This window comes from Pinus tabuliformis, chromosome 2_1 (assembly GCF_031772625.1).
Source record: "Pinus tabuliformis cultivar Carrire ecotype Pingquan chromosome 2_1, CPIR1, whole genome shotgun sequence".
In the NCBI taxonomy this organism is placed as follows: domain Eukaryota; kingdom Viridiplantae; phylum Streptophyta; class Pinopsida; order Pinales; family Pinaceae; genus Pinus; species Pinus tabuliformis.
The window spans coordinates 860,279,075-860,298,680 of NC_142299.1; the positions used below are offsets into that span (position 1 = coordinate 860,279,075).

The 19,606-nt window shown below is 39.4% G+C and overlaps 1 protein-coding gene across 1 annotated transcript in view; it reads left to right on the plus strand.

Annotated features, from left to right (window-relative positions):
• LOC149203394 (coiled-coil domain-containing protein SCD2-like) overlaps nucleotides 1-19,606 on the plus strand; it is a 55,358-nt gene that overhangs the window by 34,470 nt on the left and 1,282 nt on the right. The window lies entirely within an intron of this gene.

Sequence of the window (19,606 nt, forward strand, 5' to 3'; positions counted from 1 at the left end):
CTTGATTGCTTTGTCGGCATCTCCATGTCCATCCTCCTTAGCTTCTTCACCAAACATAAAGTCCATTGGTGATTTTGGCAGGTACCCAAAACATGTTTCAAAAGGAGATCTACTAGTAGAAGAACCTACACCAAAATGCCCTGAAACACGAGAAGAATGTGCTTCCCTGATCACATGCACTCTTTCTCCCTGTGGTATGCACAACTTGCCAAGATGGTACAATAACCTGTCATGAACATGATAATTCACTTCTTCCACTTGAGCACCATGAGTTAGTGATTCATAAACATCCTTAAAATCAATATCTGCAACATATTGTTTTATATAACTTTCATGTGCTAAAGAACTGTTTTGCAGAATAACTGAAGCATTCAAAGAAGGTCTTGATAACATATCAACTACTTTATTGGTGGTACCTTTCTTATATTTGATTACTAAATGAAATTGCTGCAAAAACCCCATCCATCTATAATGTCGAGACTGTTGCAACTTAGTTTGAAATTGAAGGTACTAAAGTGGCTAATGATCTGTATGAATCACTATTTCTTTGCCCATTAAATAATGTTTCCATTTTTTAACACTTTCCACTAATGCATACAATTCTTTATCATAAGTTGAATAGTTAGCAACTGCTTTAGAAAATGTTTTTGAATGAAAACAAATAGGCTTTCCTTTTTGCAATAACACTGCACCCATTGCATATCCACTAGCATCAGTGTCTATTTCAAATGGTTGTTGAAGTTCTGGTAAAGCCAAGATTGGAGCTGTAACAATTTTTTGCTTTAAAGTATCAAATGTTTTTTGTTGTTTTTCTCCCCACTAAAAGGAGACTTTAGAACTTGTTAAAGCATGAAGTGGTGATGCAATAAAAGATAAATGAGAAATAAACTTCCTCCAATACTGAATTGCACCCAAGAAACTTCTAACTTCTCTCACATTTTGAGGTCTTGGCCACTTGAGAATTACATCAATTTTAGTTGGACCTCCTCCAGCTATGTAACCAAGATATACTAAGGAAGTTTTTCCAAATTCACATTTAGAGAGTTTGAGGTACAATTTCTCTTTTTGCAACACATCAAAAACTTGTTTAACATGCTTTATGTGTTCTTCCCAACTTAAACTGAAAATAAGAATATCATCCAGATAGACTATGACAAACTTATCAATAAAAGCTCGAAAAACATCATTCATCACTCTCATAAAAGTTGCTGGAGCATTGCATAACCCAAACTGCATAACCAACCATTCAAAAAGCCTCTGTCTAGCGTTAAATGCAGTTTTCCATATATCATTCTCTGCAATACGAATATGATGATAACCACTTCTTAAATCTAGTTTTGTAAAGTAAAAATCATTCTTTAACTAATCAAGCAAATGATTGATTCTAGGAAGAGGATGTTTGTTCTGAATGGTGATTTTATTTAAGCCTCCAAAAGCAACAGAGATTTTCCAAGTTTCGTCTTTTTTTGGGGCTAATATGGTCGGTGATCCACATGGAGAAGAACTAGGTTGAATAAAGCCTTTATCAACGAATACCTGAATTTCTTTCTTAATCTCTTCATTCTCTATGATTGACATATGATACAACCAATGTTTGGGAGAGGGGCATCACATTGTAATTGAATCTCATGTTGTATTTCTCGTTTTGGAGGTAAACTTTTTGGTTCTTTAAACAATTCCTTATAAGAATCTACTATTTCAACCAATTTGTCCTTAAACTGAGAATCACACCCTTGAAAAGCATCATACTTATCTTTAGGTTGTTCTTTAACAATCATGAGAATAAACTTTTTACTTGAATTTATTAGCCTTTTCATTTGACTAACATTGATTAAATCCAAGTTTGTCTTAATTCTGTGTGCCCTGACAACATATTCAATTCCATCTTTAAAGAGATGATACTTATTCTCCTTTCTATGAAATATGGCATCTCAATCATAGAGATAAGGACTACCCAACACAACTCCACATATATCCAAAGGAATCACATCTAGCTCAACTTCATCAACAAAATTAGCTGTAATTGCAAACCTTAATCAACACTGTTTTGTGACTTGCATCTGAGTGTTTTCTTTCAACCATCCTAAAGGGTATGGTTTTGGATGATTTTTAGTTTCCAATCCCAATTTCCTTACTAGTTCCTTAGAAATTAGATTTGCTTGTGATCCACTATCGAATAATGTGTCTATCTTAGTGTGCTTGGATATGATCCTTATGTGAAACAATTCAACTCTCTTCTTTTCTTCAATCACATCATTAGATTTTGAAGAAGATGTAGAACAAGTAGAACTAGAGCTAGATTCAAAAGGATTACCTGTTAGACCCATAGTGGTTATCTTCTTTTCATCACCGAAGTCGGATCCCAAATCTTGTTGGACTGCAACATTAGCTTTCATCTCACCCTTCTTCTTAAGGAACTTCTTTGGCTTAAGTTCCGGATGAAGCTTCCAACATTTTTTAGTCATCATGTCTAACCCTCTGACAATGATTGCAAGTAGGCATTTCTCCTTCTTTCTTAGTTGTTGCCGATTTCTTCCCTTTCAATTTGCTCTTCCCTTTGCTTTCTTGGAATCTTTGCTCTTTGAATGTTTGAATGGTTTCTTTGAAAAAGTTTGATTGAAAAGGTCTGCCACCTGATTCAATATGAATGGCTTGTACACATACTTCATCAAAGTCATTTGGATTAAACATAAGAAAATTATGTCGCAAATAAGAATGCAAACTTCCAATATACTTCAACAAAGTTTCCCGTGTGTCTAATGGAACATTAAGTGCTAATGCCTTTTTCCTGAATTCTTGTGTAAACTCTTGCACACTCTGTCCTTTACCTTGCCTTAAATGCTGCCAATCCATTACAACCTGTTGCATATATCTTAAAGGATAGAATTGCTTTCTAAGAGCTTTAACAAACTTAGACCATGAAGAGATAATTTTACCTTTTTGCTTCAAATCTGATTGAGTTTTTCTTTCCCACCAAATTAAAGATGTTCCCTCATTCTAAGTGTAGCTAACTAAATTTTTGCAGATTCATCAACAACATTTTGAATTCTACAATACACCTCAAGTTGCTTTATCCAGTTATCTAACTTTTTCAGGATTCATTTCACCATCATATATTGGCAACTCAAACTTAACATCAAACTCTTGAAAATAGCAACAAGAAATGCTAAAAATAGAAATGCTATAAACAACATTTCAGATACCAGTGTTGGATATAGCAACAAGGAATGATAAAATAGAAATGCTATAAATAGCATTTTGAGATAGATTCCAATTTTAGTTAGTCCCTGAACTAAAATGGAGAATTAAAATTTGAATTTGATCTTAACAGCTGTTTGTAAAATAATTAATTAATTCATCTTGAGTTAATTAGTTGTAGAAAGTCAAACATGAAGTCTATGTGAAGACATGCAACAGTGTCCCTTTTGATTGAGGAAGTTATCCCTTGATTAAGGAGATCATGATGAGTTGTAATTAGTTAGCTCGGTTAATTGAGTTAAGTCCAGTTAGATTAGTTCCAATAGTTTGTTGAACTGATTGTGAGTTCAGTTAGTTAATGCATGCATGCATGTAACTACTGCACTTCAGATAACTGAATATTCTCTCATAAATAACTCATGCATGTCAGTTCAGTCAGAGACCCAATTGAGATCAGAGGAAGGGACAATGTACTATCAGTTGGAGGATTTTTCCTATATAGGAAACTCATCCATGCAGAAGGAATTATCTCCTTCAGGATTGCGCAGTTACTTCTGAGTTTGGTGAGTTGTGTGAGAGGTGAATTCACACAGGTGGCAGCATTGGACCCCAGGAGAAACTGCGCAAGGAAATAGGAGGCTTGGAGGGCAGAGGAGAAGGTTTGTGAGAAGCCTTTGGCTGTCTGTGAGCAGCAGAGGGATTGTATTGAGAGCTGGATAGCTTGTGAGCTAAAGCTTTGTGTAATCTAAACATATTTCCACTTGTATGATAATACAAAGATCGGGGTTTTTCGCTGAGGCTTTCCCCAGAGTATTCTTCTGTGTTTCATGTGTATGATTTCTTCTTCTCTATTATATGTGTTCTATTTGACCTTGCTCAAAATCGATTAAGCTTCCGCAAGTTTGTTTGTAGAAGTAGATCAATTATTTTGCTTTAGTATATTGCATTATCAGGTGATCTACAATGGGAAATTCTACATGGTATTAGAGCAAAGGTGATCAAAGAGAAGAACAATATACAAAGAAGGGAGAAGTTCGAAGGATGAAGTTCCTGATTATAGAATTCGAATTCTTATCACATCTCAAATTTCACCAATGGCGTTCAACGATTTAAGACTCGAGTATGCTCTTGATGGCAGCGTGAATTATATAGCCTGGAAGGATCACATGGAAGTGATATTAGAGGACAACGGTCTAAAGGACTTATTGATCAAGAAGTCCCCAAGCCAGTAGCAGTTAATGCCCAAGAATTGGCGGAATGGAAGAAATGTGTGGCTAGAGCGAGGAGAATCCTTCTGGAGGGAGGTCGAGACCACATAGTCTCGAGTCTCCATGGGAAGGAGACATCGTTTTCAATGTGGAAAACATTAAAGGATCTATATCAGAATAGCAACGATCAGAGGAAGCTGGTGCTGAAAGACAAGCTTCGGAAATTCAAGTGTGAAAAGGGTGACATGATCTCTACATCAACAGGAAGCATGGACGAAACGAGGATGTTTTTTTGGAAGCGGGGATGCGGAGACATCATTTTCCAAAAATCTAGGAAGCGAAGTCTGCTATATATATATATTTATATTTTTTTGCATTTATACTCAAAACAAACATTCCAAATACCAAATTAGTTGTAGAAGACATGAAAACATGCATATCTTTGCATAAATCGAGATAGATATAGCATCCATTGTACATTAATGATTAATTATTCGAGCATCAACCATCTAGAATCTAGATTCTTCTCCTCTTGTCTAGCCTTTGCCTCAACCTCGATTGTCTAGGGATATTAGTCAACATTGCCCAATTTTGATCAAACTACCTAATTCAAGACTTAAAATATGGTAGAAAAAGCTTAACATGTTTGATCGATGATTTTGACTTGATTGAAAGGTAATTTTTTGCTAAGGGCGTGACAAAGGAGTTCAACAATTAACACCACCAACACTAGGGTACATATAGGGCTTGGTGCTCTTGATTAAATGCTAATCGCATACCTTCATACTTGATATAATCTAAAGAAATGCCACAATCCCATTGATCCTGAATTTCTGAAAACTGTTAAGTCTGCTGAATTTTGAATAGGATATGAAATTCTATTTTCTCCATATGAAGTCGAATGAGGCTGGAACCACTCTCAAACATCCTGAATCATTTCATGGTAATGTTAAAAATTTAAGTAGAAGGATGAAAATGAAAAATAAAGGAGAATGTCACTTTTACTTTATGAATTTAACATTACCATGAGAGAGCATCTGCTATATTTATATTTTTTTTTGCCTTCATTCCTCACCCTAACTCAAGATGGACCCACCCGCAACAAGCAAACTCACAAAAAAAAATTGATTTTTTTTAGGCCGCGAGGTGCACTTTACGGAAGCGTGTACGGAACCGTACGATTCACTCTTCGAAGCACCGCGTTCGTAGAGTCGAAGCGCTGTACTATACGCGCTTCGGAGATTTCGAAACGCATTTCGGAGGGACGCTTCTGAAATTTCCAGGAAGCGTCCATATCAGTCCGAAACGCGTTTCTGAGTTTCGGAACTGCGCTTTCGGAGACGCTTCCTAGACGCATCGGTATGGTACGCGCTTCAGGCATTAGATCTGGGGGGGGGGACGTTTCCTGCAACATTGATTTACATCTCTGAACAAGCTCACCACCTACAGGGATGAGCTTGGAAGTGTAGGGATCACGACAGCCGATGATGACATGGTGAGTCTTGCTCTCCTCGGTCTTTTTAAGAGCTGGCATAGCTACCAAGACTCGGTAAATGGAAGAGAGAAACTGCCAGATTGGGAACGACTTTGGTCAAATTTGATGCAGGAGGAGATAAGGAGAAGCACTAGAGATGGTTCTTCATCCAAGGAGGATGAAGAAAATTGCGCTTTAGCGAGTAAGGCAAAGAAAGGGAAGGAGAAGGATTCTGATCCCAAATTGTTTTCTTCCCATGGTGGGAAGAAGTTTGACAAATCGTGTGATGCTTTCATTGTCATGAGGTGGGCCATTATACAACAAATTGTCCATTGAAGAAATCCAAGATGGGATCTAAGGAAGGATCTGAAGGTGAGGCAGTGGCCTCTCAGTTCGAATTGGATTTTACCCTCATCGCATGCATGGTTTCATCGATGATGGGTTGTGGTTGGTTTCTTGACAGTGGAGCCTCATTCCACATGACCGGCGATAAGAGTTTGTTCAGTACCTTGTAGGAGAAAGACCTTTGGATATTCATAGCGATGGGTAATGATGAAAAGTATAGTGTTTAGGTGTGGGCACGGTTTATTTTCAGAGGGAGCATGGAGCTCGCATTACCTTGATATATGTGAAGTATGTGCAAGCACTGAAGAAGAACTTGGTATCGATCGCGATGCTGGAAGACAAAGGCTATGATGTAGTCTTTAGTAAGGGAAAGGTTTTCCTTAGACACATCAACACGAGACAGGTGAAGCAGATTGGTTCACGAGTCAAGAACCTGTATGCTCTTGAGATTCAAGATGCATGCAAAGCCTTGAGGAGCAAGGCAACTGTTGGAGACTTGGTGGTTGAGAGGGAGAGTACATTATCTCTCAACATGCAACACCAGAAGAAGTCTTAGACAATTGTGGAGGAGCCACAATTGGTGAAGCAGCTTCATGAGGTTGTGGAGCTGTCACAACTAGAGAAGCCGAGAGGAGATCGAGGGGGGGCATCCATTCATGCAGAGACCTCCAGCAAGTGGAAATTTCGAGCCAAGTGGGCAGAGGGATCACATGCATCTATACCTCCAGATAGGAGGTGGGGCAATGTGGAGTGACAATCCCAAGAAGGTTGAAATAGGGGTAGGATCCTTGAGGTACCCAACCTCTTTGATTAAACTTTGCTACGGGAGCCAGCAGGACTGGCTGAGTGGGTAGAGACAGACGCGGATGGAGCGGTAGAGGAAGCTTCAGCATCAAAGGGTGTTTCTAGCCCAACAGGGAGGTCAGTTGGGAGATCAGTTACTTACTTCTCAGTGACTGAGTTGCAGTGTAGCAGTGGGTAGCACGATGCAACTTGATGAGAGGAGGTGCAGTGCACATGTAGTGCTGTGAGATAGGACCAACAGCAACATGGATGCAGTAGGAGGAATCAGTGTGATTGATGCAGTCAGAGATCAAAGTGATAGAGGCTAGAGCAGTCAGATACTGAAGAGCACAAAGGTACAGAGTTTTCAGTCGACAAAGGCAATAGCAGTCAGAGACCTTGTTGACAGTGGCATCACTCTGATTCAAGTTGGATATTTTTTTGTTTCTAGAGTTGCTGGAGCAACAACACTAGGGAGAAGTGTTGCATGTAGAACATTCCAAAGGTTCAGGATCGGGTTCGAGTTGAATGCCTTTCTTGTTGAGAGGGAGTGTTGAAAATAGCAACAAGAAATGCTAAAAATAGAAATGCTATAAATAGCATTTCAGGTACCAGTGTTGGATATAGCAACAAGGAATGATAAAATAGAAATGCTAAAAATAGCATTGCTATAAATAGCATTTTGGGATAGATTCCAATTTTAGTTAGTCCCTGAACTAAAATTGAGAATTAAAGTTCGAATTTGATCTTAGCAGCTGTTTGTAAAATAATTAATTAATTCATCTTGAGTTAATTAGTTGTAGAAAATCAAACATGAAGTCTATGTGAAGGCATGCAACAGTTTCCCCTTTGATTGAGGAAGTTATCCCTTGATTAAGGAGATCAGGATGAGTTGTACTTTGAGTTGTAATTAGTTAGCTCACTTAATTGAGTTAAGTCCAGTTAGATTAGTTCCAACAGTTTGTTGAACTGATTGTGAGTTCAGTTAGTTAATGCATGCATGCATGTAACCACTGCAGTTCAAATAACTGAATATTCTCTTATAAATAACTCATGCATGTCAGTTCAGTCAAAGACTCAGTTGAGATCAGAGGAAGGGACAATGTAATATCATTTGAAGGATTTTTCCTATATAGGAAACTCATCCATGTAGAAGGAATTATCTCCTTCAGGATTGCGCAGTTACTTTTGAGTTTGGTGAGTTGTGTGAGAGGTGAATTCACACAGGTGGCAGCATTGGACCCCAAGAGAAACTGCGCAAGGAAATAGGAGGCTTGGAGGGCAGAGGAGAAGGTTTGTGAGAAGCCTTTGACTGTCTATGAGCAGCAGAGGGATTGTACTGAGAGCAGGATAGCTTGTGAGCTAAAACTTTGTGTAATCCGGACATATTTCCACTTGTATGATAATACAGAGATTAGGGTTTTTAGCTGAGGCTTTCCCCAGAGTATTCTTTTGTGTTTTATGTGGATGATTTCTTCTTCTCTGTTATATATGTTCTATTTGATCTTGCTCAAAATCGATTAAGCTTCCGCAAGTTTGTTTGTAGAAGTAGATCAAGTATTTTGCTTTAATATATTGCATTATCAGGTGATCTACAATGGGAAATTCTACGCGAACTTCAACAAATGAGATTTCTTTCGCTTCTTTTGTGAGTCTGAATCTGAACTTGAATGATAAGAGAATAAAGAAGAAGATTAAGATGGAGGAGAAGCAGGTTCATTACCATCAACGTTTTCCTTGCCCTTTTCCTCTTTAGTGCCTTTAGAAGATGAAGCTGCATCTCTAGTCTTCATGAAGTTCTGCAATCATCTTTTGCATATCAAGGAACATTTGTTGATATTGTTCCTCTCCACAACCTTTGGTTTAGTAGCTTCTCCTTCATTTGGTTCTCCCATTTTCAACTTTTGAGAGACTTCCCTTTTTTCAATCTCTGGATTTATCTTGCCAAGTTTCCCTTCTCCACGTCACAACCTGGATCTAGTCAACATTCACATTGGCAAATATCGTGCTTAAACATGATCAACCTTGCTTTGATACCAAAATATGATCGAAGAACAACATAATTGACTATTTACACAATTTCTCCAAATATTAACTAAGGTTGCATTTTAAGTGAATTAATAAGGAAAATGGACTTTTAAGTGCCTTAAACATAAAACTTGAAATCTGAAATTAAGCATGAACAACATAAATAAGAAGCAAACACAACAAACTTGATGATGGAGTTTGTCCCTCTTGGACTACATCTTTGGGTCCGCTTCCAATGGGCGTCTGCCGTATTGAAAATGCTCATAAAAATTCACCATTCTGGAATGTGCTCACAAGCATCAATGGTTACTGTCAGAATATAGGCCCTGGCCTCAACTTCCCATCGCAACTTACAGATCTAAGAAAGGCCCAATATTGGCCAAGTTATGCCTCAAAAGGCATATTACAGGCACACATAACTCAAATTTGACACAAGCTCCTTATATCTGCTTTGCGCTTTGGTGCATTGGCAATTCTTTTTATAAGGCCCACGGGAGGTCCCGGGATCCCCGGGATTTGCTTTGACAACTTTAGAATTGCGTTACAACAAATGTATTAACATAGCATACGAATATATCGTATGGTTTTATATAACAAAACGTTGCAACGAAATGTATTAAACATAGTTTATTAAGTCCGACGGTGATATGTTTGGACTCCGCGTGGCGTTTGGTTGGCACCACAAAATTTAACATAGTATATGGTTATAACTGAGGAGTTAACCCCGTCAACTTTGGAGTATGGTCTCGCGTGTTAAGTGGAGACTCCGGTAGTGTTTGGTAGCGCCGCATCAAGTTGGAGGTGCTAATAAACATAAACTGTGGGTTTGGCGGGGCTCCGCCAACCCTTACCCCATATAGTCATTACAATAAACTTAAATATACATTTGCGCCCATTGTAAATAACAACAAGGCCCGCCAACCCTTACCCCATATAGCCATTACAATAAACTTAAATATACATTTGTGCCCATGGTAAATAACAAGAAGCCCATGGGCTATTGGTAAGATTTTGTAATGTTGGATCGGAGGTCGTGGGTTCGACCCACAACTTGACAGTTGACCTGCGCTTGGTTTGACTTTGACTGCTGTGTAGTTTGACCACCACATGCCCTGTTTTGAGACTGCCACTTGGCTTGCAAAGGCCATTTTTTTGCATGTTGGAGAAAAAATTCAGAACACATTTTCTCCCTCATACGGAGGTCATTTTGCCAACCGAATATACCACCAGAATCAACGCGACGAGCTCTTCGACTTGGCACTGGTTTCATGAGCATCTGAGACTGTAAAATTTTGAGCATTTTGAGGATTCTCCTGGATCAATTTATATAGAGCAACCAGAGGGGTTCGAGTAGTTCAGTAGAGAAACACACATGTGCATGCTGAAGAGAGCTCTTTATGGGCTCAAGTAGGCTTTGAGAGCATGGTACATTCGGATTGATAGCTACCTTTGAGGATTGGGCTTCACTAAGAGTGAGGCGGACCCCAACCTATACTACATCATGGTTGGAGGGCTTCCGCTCATCTTAGTTCTCTATGTTGATGACCTTATATTGACTGGAGATGAGACCTTGATCCAAGATTGCAAGGAGGACCTTGCAAGGGAGTTTGAGATGAAGGATATGGGGCTTATGCACTATTTCCTTGGCTTGGAGGTTTGGCAGGGTGATGGTGAGATCTTCGTGGGACAGGGCAAGTACACAACAAAGATTCTTTGGAGATTTCATATGCAGGATTGCAAGCCCATGGCCACACCTCTAGTCACAAACTGGAGGAAGGTGGATGCTGATAGAGGAGAGCGAGTGGATCCTACAATATACAGGCAACTCATTGGATCGTTGATGTACTTGGTCAACACATGACCTGATATTTGTTTTGCAGTCAACCAACTGAGTCAGTTCATGGTTGAATCGACCAGAGTGCATTGGGTTGCTGCAAAGCATGTGTTGAGATATCTCAGAGGCACAATGGACTATGGATTGTGGTACAGACAGGTTGATGGAGTGAGGCTTGAGGACTTCACAAATGCAGATTGGGTAGGGAGCTCCATAGACAGGGAGAGTACTTTAGGTGGCATCTTCAACATTGTGTCATCTGCAGTTTCTTGGTATGACATGAAGCAAAGATCAATTGCACTTAATTTAGTAGAGGCCGAGTACATGGTTGCTAATCAAGCAGCTTGCGAGGCTATCTAGATGAGGAAGTTACTTGTGGGACTTTACAGAGGATGGAGCCTACCATGATACATTGTGATAATCAGAGTTGCATTAAACTCTCTGAGAATCCAATGTTTCATGATCGCTTAAAGCATATCGAGATCTTAGAGATTGCATGCAGAAGGGGATAGTCAAGCTACTGTACCTTCCAACAAGGGAGTAGGAAACATACATCATGACCAAGGCATTGGCAAGAAGCAGTTTTGTTCATCATAGAGATAAGTTGGGAGTTGTACCAAATCCCTTCCTCGCTAAAAGGGAGTGTTGAAAATAGCAAAGGAATAGATTACTTGATTTGTGCCTTAATTCAAGGAATCAAATTTGTGATCTTCTTAATGATGCACGAGTTCCACTGATGAGGACGAGTTCAAGAAGTAGTTTAACTAGTGCAAATTTGTGGAAGACTAAGTTAATTGTCTTCTAGTGTGAGCTAAATTGGGAATTGAGTGAACAAGTGGAGTTAGCCTCCTAAATTTTTGGAAGATCCAGTTAACTAAGTGTGTTGAGTTTTGATAACTAGAAAAACTCCAGTTCAACTCCTAGTTTAGAAAACTTACTAAACATAGCCTAATCGAAAAGCTTATAAGGAGATTGAAGGCACGCAATTGATAAGTCAATTCTTGTGCATGAGTTTGTGAGCAAGAGAGCTTGTGAGAGGAACAAACAAGAGGATTTATCTTGTGAATTGTTGGAGGAGAATTTCCCTTGGGAAGCATATCGATATTCTTGCAGAGTTGTTTCAAGCTGAGTTCAAGGCTGAGAGATTAGATTGCATTCTCTATTGAAGTAGTGTTATTTGTAAGAGATCTGTAGCCTATTTTTCTTCAATAAAATTCTCAAGCCAGCGAGGGTTTTCCTTAGAAAAATTGTGTTGTTTTTGTGAAATTATTTCTATTCTATTCCGCTGCTATTTGGTAGAGAAATTCTTTGTATGTGTGAAAAGAAAAATTATTTTCAGATTGTTCATAACAATAGATCAGAATTTTGTTGAAATTCTACTCACTCCAATCATATGGCAGGATGCTCCATTGTCTACAAACCACACATCAGAAGATGTGACATGAGTGGCTTGACTCACCACTAAGGCAAACTCTGTGTCAAATCTGGAAGTGAACTCGTCCACCTTTGCCGAAGCTGCAACTCTCTTCTTCTTCTTGACCTTCTTGTTGAGACACTAAAGAACATGTGACCCATCTTCCCACAAGCAAAGCATTTCACTTTGCTCATGTCCTCCTCCCTTGTGTTATGCTTCCCCTTCTCTTGCTTAGCTCCACTAGAAGACCCCTTCTTGGCCTTCTTCTTGCCCTTCGCTGCAAGGGAAACATTTTTCTCCTCATCTCGCCCACCACGATGACTGCGCATCTTTACACTCATCCTGGATGAAATCATCCGACATCCTCCTCCAGTCTGGAAAATGATCTCTAGCCATAATGCCATGTATGAATCCATTCCACTTTTGGGTGAAACCATCTAGTGCAATCTTGACCAACTGGTCCTCAGTGATAGCTTCTCTCACGACAACCAACTCATCTTTCACCTGTGTGATCTTGGTAAGGTATGAGGTCACATTGCTGGTCTTGGTCATCTTAGTGTTTCTTAGCTTCTGCATTAACACCATCTTCTTGTTTTCATTGGAACTTTGGTGTAATGTGACAAGGGAATCCTACATCTCGTATGCAAACTTCATTCATGTCACATGAGGGAATAGGTGGTCTTTGATGGCATCAAGGATGATTCTCCTTGCCTTCACATTCTTCTTGTTGAAGTCCACCAACTGAGCTAGATCAGTAGGAGGTTGCACAAGATTCTCCACTATGCCCCACACTTCAACTTCCTCCAGCAATAACATCATCCTCTCCTTTCAGGGGCCAAAATTATTAACCCCACTCAATCTGTTACTAGGTAATCTTCCTCCCTCTCAACCAACAATTCTTTCGATTTCTGATTGAGGTTTTATGACTACTGTTCACAAATATGGCCGAATTTAGCTTGCTGGTCCCTTCTATCAATTGATGAAAATTCTCAAAGCTGAAGCCCCTCAGGCTCTGATACCATGTAGAAAAATTGTAGTGCTGTAGCCCCAACCTAGTTCTAAATTTTTGCATTTATGGTGAAACCCCAACATGACATATAGGTAATATAATTGTTAGCTTTGTATTCAACTTAAAACAAGAGACTACTTTTTTTTACTTTAACAACTGATACAAGAAATTAAATGCAAGCACAACACAAAACTTTTACATAGAGATTTTGGTCTAATGACCTTGGAAAAACCCATAAAGGGAAAACTAGTTCTAAGGAGGATTTTAATTTCTATTAAGGAAAATTTTTTACATAACAGAAAATGGCAAACTTATCTCCCTTTTTTTTTGCTGATGTCACTGCTTAGGATTACATGGGAATTCATTCCCCACAATCATATAACACAACATGTGATTTCTCTTGAATTCTAAGCTCACTACCACCCAACAGTGCCTTGAAAAACGAGTCAGACTAAACATAAATCTTCCCAAAATTTCGTGCCACAGTCCTCTCCTGATAGCCTCGAGATTCAAGCGTTTGGAGCCTTGGAAATTGTGTTGTTTGTCCACTAGCTTTATGTAGAGACAAACCTCCTTGATTCTTGGTCCAGTCACTGTAACTATGGCAGAAATATGGGTCTTGAACAACTCCTCTCCACACTAGTTTTTGCGCTGAGAATCATCTCAGCCTCCCTCTTAACCAGTGCTAACTTTCCCTTAAAAACCGGCCTGAAACAACTCTCGAAAATCTCAGACCGCGAGCTGCAAACTCTCCAGAAATTCTTGGATTGTGTGCTATAATTTCTCTCTTGGAAATTTAGGTTTAGTGCCTTCTTGCTGTGCGTTTTCTCTATTGAAAATTGGGGCAGCTATGGGATGAAGTTCCCCATTGGAACCTATAACCCAAGGAAATCCCATCTAGCCCCGAGGGGAATTCAATTGGATAAAAGAGATATTATTATTAATGTGTTTGGCACTCCTCTAATTATTATTAAATTGTTGTGACAAATTTATTTGGGCAAGAGAATTTGAATTTGATTTAAGAAAATTATTATTATTAAGATCAAGTCAACCCCTCAAATGAAGGGCCTCATTCGGACCATAAGGCACCCCATCAATTTGTATAAATAGAAGGCCTTATGACTCATTTGGATCATCAAGGGTGGAATGTGAAATTTTCAACATTGCAACAACTGGAAATTATTCTTTTAACTGATTAAAAATTAAGTGCAGTTTATTTGCTATGACAAACAACGAATAAACTCACAACTATGATTTTCACCATAAGAGTGTTGTTTAAAATAAAACACGGGAATTAAGAAATATAGAGCACACACAGTAAAAATGGCACCGTTATTTTTGGACAAATGTCCACGAAAAACTGAATGTGGGAAAATCAGTGCAACAAATGAGGGTTTTATTATTATTATGCAATAGTGAAATCTGAGTACAAAAATCTGGATGCCAAACTGGCAATCCTCTCCTCAAAAAATACTGGCAAAATATCCGAGAGAACTTTCTCTCTCTCCACAAGTAATCCTGCCCCACAATCAACTCTCAAACTGCCTCTGCGTCAACCTCTGCGTAGGCTAAAACTCACATTGCCTGAAGTAGCTGCAATCTGTTGCTATTGACTGTCTCTGCCATTGAGAAGGATTCACTGGCCCTTTGGAAGAATTTTCTCGACACTCAGTGCTTGAATCGATCTCTCTTCTGGCTGGACCAAATTGCTTCCTTTAGGCTCTGTGCAACGTCCTAGTGGAATACTTGACCTCTCTTCGCTGAATCTTCCAACATTGGAAAATCCACCGGCTATCACTGTGTCCCTTCTGGCTCAAACTCTTCTTTGTTGCTCGACCTCTGCAACTGGATAGCTCGATTTGCCAAGGAACTTAACCTCACAAGTGTGTTCTCCATCTACCCATCGAGTTGCTCTTATAATCTCTCGTTGGTGAACCAACGACCATGATTAGATCCCCATCAATGACTAAGATCATCTCCAACTCGATCTGTGTGAGTTTCTAGAGAATTCTCACCTTTCTCAATTAATTACTGTTAATTAATCACTTTTCCTAAGTTAGACTTGGGAAATATTTAATTATTGATTAATTAGCTTAATTGAGCCAACTCTTGGTGTTTTCTACTGAAACTTTTTCTGGGTTTTGGAGATTTTGTGTTCCTTCGCCTCTTTGATCAAAGTTGAGACTAGAACACATGTCCGATGCTACGAAAACTAACACTCCCTCTTAGCGAGGAAGGTGTTCTCTCACTCTCTCCATAACATCCTCCATCCATGCGGCTGATGTTTGACAACTGTGACAATCTGCCACTGTCCACCATGCCACTGCGCAACTTTGATTCATCTTCCACTCTGACCTGAACCAACGTTGCAATTGTGCTGCTGCTGACACTGCATTTCATAACCTGTACTGCTACCAACTCTGCTCTGCGCTGCCATTGATCTCATGCTGCTGCAACTACTGCAACTGAGAACTGATCTATAGATCCACATCTCACACTGCGGATGCTTCTACACATCCACTACGATGCTGTAACCACTACAACTGTGTGTTCTGAAGTAATGACCTCCCAAAATCTGAAGTGTTGAGCTTCCATAGGGTTGCTCCCTCTGAAGCTAGACTCCTGAGTCTTGATGTTCCACTAGGAAATCTCACTTTTCTTCTAGCATTCCTGTCTGCGTGCTTAATTGGATTGCGAGACTCTGCTGTGGGAAATTCAGTCTTGTCTTCGGAAACCCTTTCCGATAGACACTGCCTCTCGCTGCATAATGAAACTACCCGTTCGACCTTCAGATATCCTCCCAGTACTGGTATACGATCTGTAACTTTTGCAACACGGATTGACTGATTGTTTCTGGTTGGAATTGTGCTTTGCTCGTTGCAACTGGCCAATTCACATTTCCTCCCTCAGCTTCATATGCTAGAATTGACTTGGCCTCCTTTTCTTCTCTGAAAATCGAGAAACGTCTTTGGCTGGCACTGCACCATGCCTTGTGCAACTAGGCAATTCTCATTGCCTATGTCACTGCAACTAGTTCTGCAACTGTATCTTGAGTATTGACTGCAACTAGCTTTGCAATTGTCATCTGACTACATCCTGCTGACAATGGACGTGCTACTATGATACTGTGGCCCCCCCATAGCAAAGGTGATGGTCTTGCTGCAATAACTGCAACCGATCTGACTGATCTCCTTGCTGCATCTGCATCGAACCTTGCCCCTCCTGATATGCAGAGCAATCAAACTCCACCTCCTCCTGGATTTGATGCCCCACTATCTCCAATCGAGCCTTGTCCCTCATTGGGAAATTTTTTCGCTTTTCAACTCTCACTTGACAGTGCGCACTTCCTCCAACACCTGTCCCCGGCAACTAGCAGTGGATTTGCTACCTAGATTTGCATTCTGGCTAACTTGCATGAACTCCTCTGACAATCTTGTATCGCCATCTTTGGGAAGCTGCAAAATCTGCGAAACTCAAATAACTAAAGAATAACAAAGAATTTCCTCCCTTTTTGCTTGACCTCTCCTTGCTACTCACACCCCCTCCTGGAATGCGCAAAACTTCTATTGATTGCCTTCGAATGTCCTTTCGTTGGTATTCACTCTGCGTACTATCTCATTCGGGCAAATCGCTCAACCTTCTGGTAGTCCTTTAGAATCTGGCACATGCTTTGTTGCTCTTGAATCTTGCACTGGCTGACTGGGAAAATTGTTACAACCTACTACAACTAGAAATCACAGATCTCCTCCTGAACGCTAGATCTGAAAACCCTCTGAGAAATTCTTGAAATTCCTCTGTGTGCACTTTTCTCTTCCACCCAACGTTGATTTTCTATTGCGAAATCTACTGCAAAATCACTGCGCCTAGATTTGCTTAATGAACTTACTGATTTGCTCACCGAAACTGCTTCTCGACAACACCACTGCTTGCAAATCACCGCAATTGAGGCTCTTCGAATTTTCCTTGGCAACACCAATGTTTGCAAATCATCATTGTATGCATTACTCATCTATGAAATGTGAATGGCAATCCCCTTGGTGAACCTTTGTAATAACTCTCCCAAGTGACCTTGATCCTTCCCAAAGATAATAGTTAGGGTTTTATGCCAGGGCATCAAAATATCCTTACTCCTTTGCAAAATTTAGCCAATCTTTGACTTCCACAGACTCCATCATCCCAAGGACTAGGCACTGGCCTCGTCAAATTGGTGATCAAACACAATTTTACCCATAAACTTGAATTTCATTCTCTCTCTCTAATTTCGGCCCTCTTAAGGGTAAGTGGCCAAGCTAGGGCTTGGTACGAATTTGCCTAGAGGAGGAATTTCAGCCGGTGGAAGGATTCAACATTGAGGGAAGACTTGGTTGCCTCAAAATCAACCTCCCTTATTGGCTAATATCTCCATTTCAAGCCCTAATCCTCTTGCCCTAGGTAGATTTGCCCTAAGAAAAACCCTGTTTTTGTAAAGCTTCAACTTGAGGACTTCTTGAAGGTTCCTTGGGCCATTTGCTTGCTAAAACTCATTGTTTGGAAACCTTTTTGCTCTATTGATCCTCAGGTATCCCATTTGGCTTGCTATTTCTCAAGTACTAGGTCAATTGTACCTTACCTTCATCTTACTAGAGGATGCGAGTTGCCTTTCTTTCCTTGATTGAGTCTTTTACTTAAGAAGTGCCATCCTCTATAAGCCCCAAGTGTACCTTAATCCTCAAACCTAGCATATCTTTCATTGGTGACTTCTATAACGAGAAGCCTCCCATTGGTAAAAAGTCCATAAACAGCAGGGGATAGTGGCTGTGGTGACAGTGGGCCACACCCCATTGTTGCCCCTTAGTCTAGTGCTTGCCTTGTAGGGTACCCTTCTACAAGACCTGCTAGATTTTGAGGCAATAGGACCTAGTTGCATATTCTGATTTTCTTTTAGCTCTTTTTGCTCTGAACAAGAGGATATGAACACCACTATATATACCCTTCTGTCCTTTTCTCGTACAGTTTTTGTAACTATTCTTTGTAAATGTAAGGCATATTTTCAGTGAAAAAAATTCTGCTTTGTTTCACCATCCCAATAATTCCTTTCTGTGATTGATTTAATCAGTGTTGCGGGGGAGCGCACCTCCCCCCCCGATCCTGCTCCCAATCCGCGCTCCGCGCGGGAGCGACTTGGGTGACGGTCGGGAGCGCGCTCCCTAAAAAAAATCGCTCCCTGCCTTTTTCGGTACTGTTTAGCCTTTTTTGCATTTTTTTTTGCAGTAATGTTCCAAATGCATTTTTTTTTCAAAAAAACAAACAAGTTTTGAGTGGGGCAACTTAATGATCAAGCCTATGGCCCTAGTATTGATTTGCGATTCATCATAATGTTAGATTTTTAAAGTAAAAGTGACATTCTCCTTAATCTTCATTTTCATCCTTTTACTTAAATTTTTAACATTACCATGAAATGACTCAGGATGTTTGAGAGTGGTTCTGATCTCATTGGATTTCATATGGAGAAAGTAGAATTTTAGATTTCATTCAAAATCCAGCAGACTTATTAGTTTTTCAAGATTTCAGGATTCCAATGTTTCCATTGAATTTTGTCATGTATTAGGGTATGGAACTCGTATTTGATCAAGAGCATCAATCCCTCTATGTACCTTGATGTTAGTGACATTGGTTATCGAACTCCTCTATCATGACCCTCCTAAAAATGTATGCATCACTCAAACAAAATCTTGACTTGACATGCTATGCTTTTTCTATCTAATGTTAATGTTTAGAGGGTGATATTAATGACAAAGATCCCTATATAGATACAGAGGTATGACAAAGATACCTCTGGATATTAATGCCTAGAGGGTGATATTAATGACAAAGATCCTGATTTTCCAACAAGACTAAAAAACTAGACATTTCTCGTGGTGGCAAGAGGCCCAAGCATAAGCAATAGATAATAGATTTACTTGTCTTTTTCTAGTTTCTAGTAGTTTTTATAACTATTGACTCTTTCATATTTATTATGATATTTTTTTAAACAATATATGACAATTTAAGTTTGAAGTTGGCAATTATAACTCATTAGTAATGAATTATGAATATGATGCTTCATGAAAGTTGAAAGTTGTTTCATTTCGTTTTATAACATTTCATTTCATGTTAGATATTATTTGTTGTAATGGTTACACTTAGCTTACAAGTACAACTTTGGTGATCAATGATGATAAATGTTATATATTGAATTCTGAAAGCTTGAAACTTTAAGATTGATGAATCACGAGACTCAATGTGTTGTATGTTACTAACTTGTGGATGTGGTTGATGAAGATTATAACTTCTA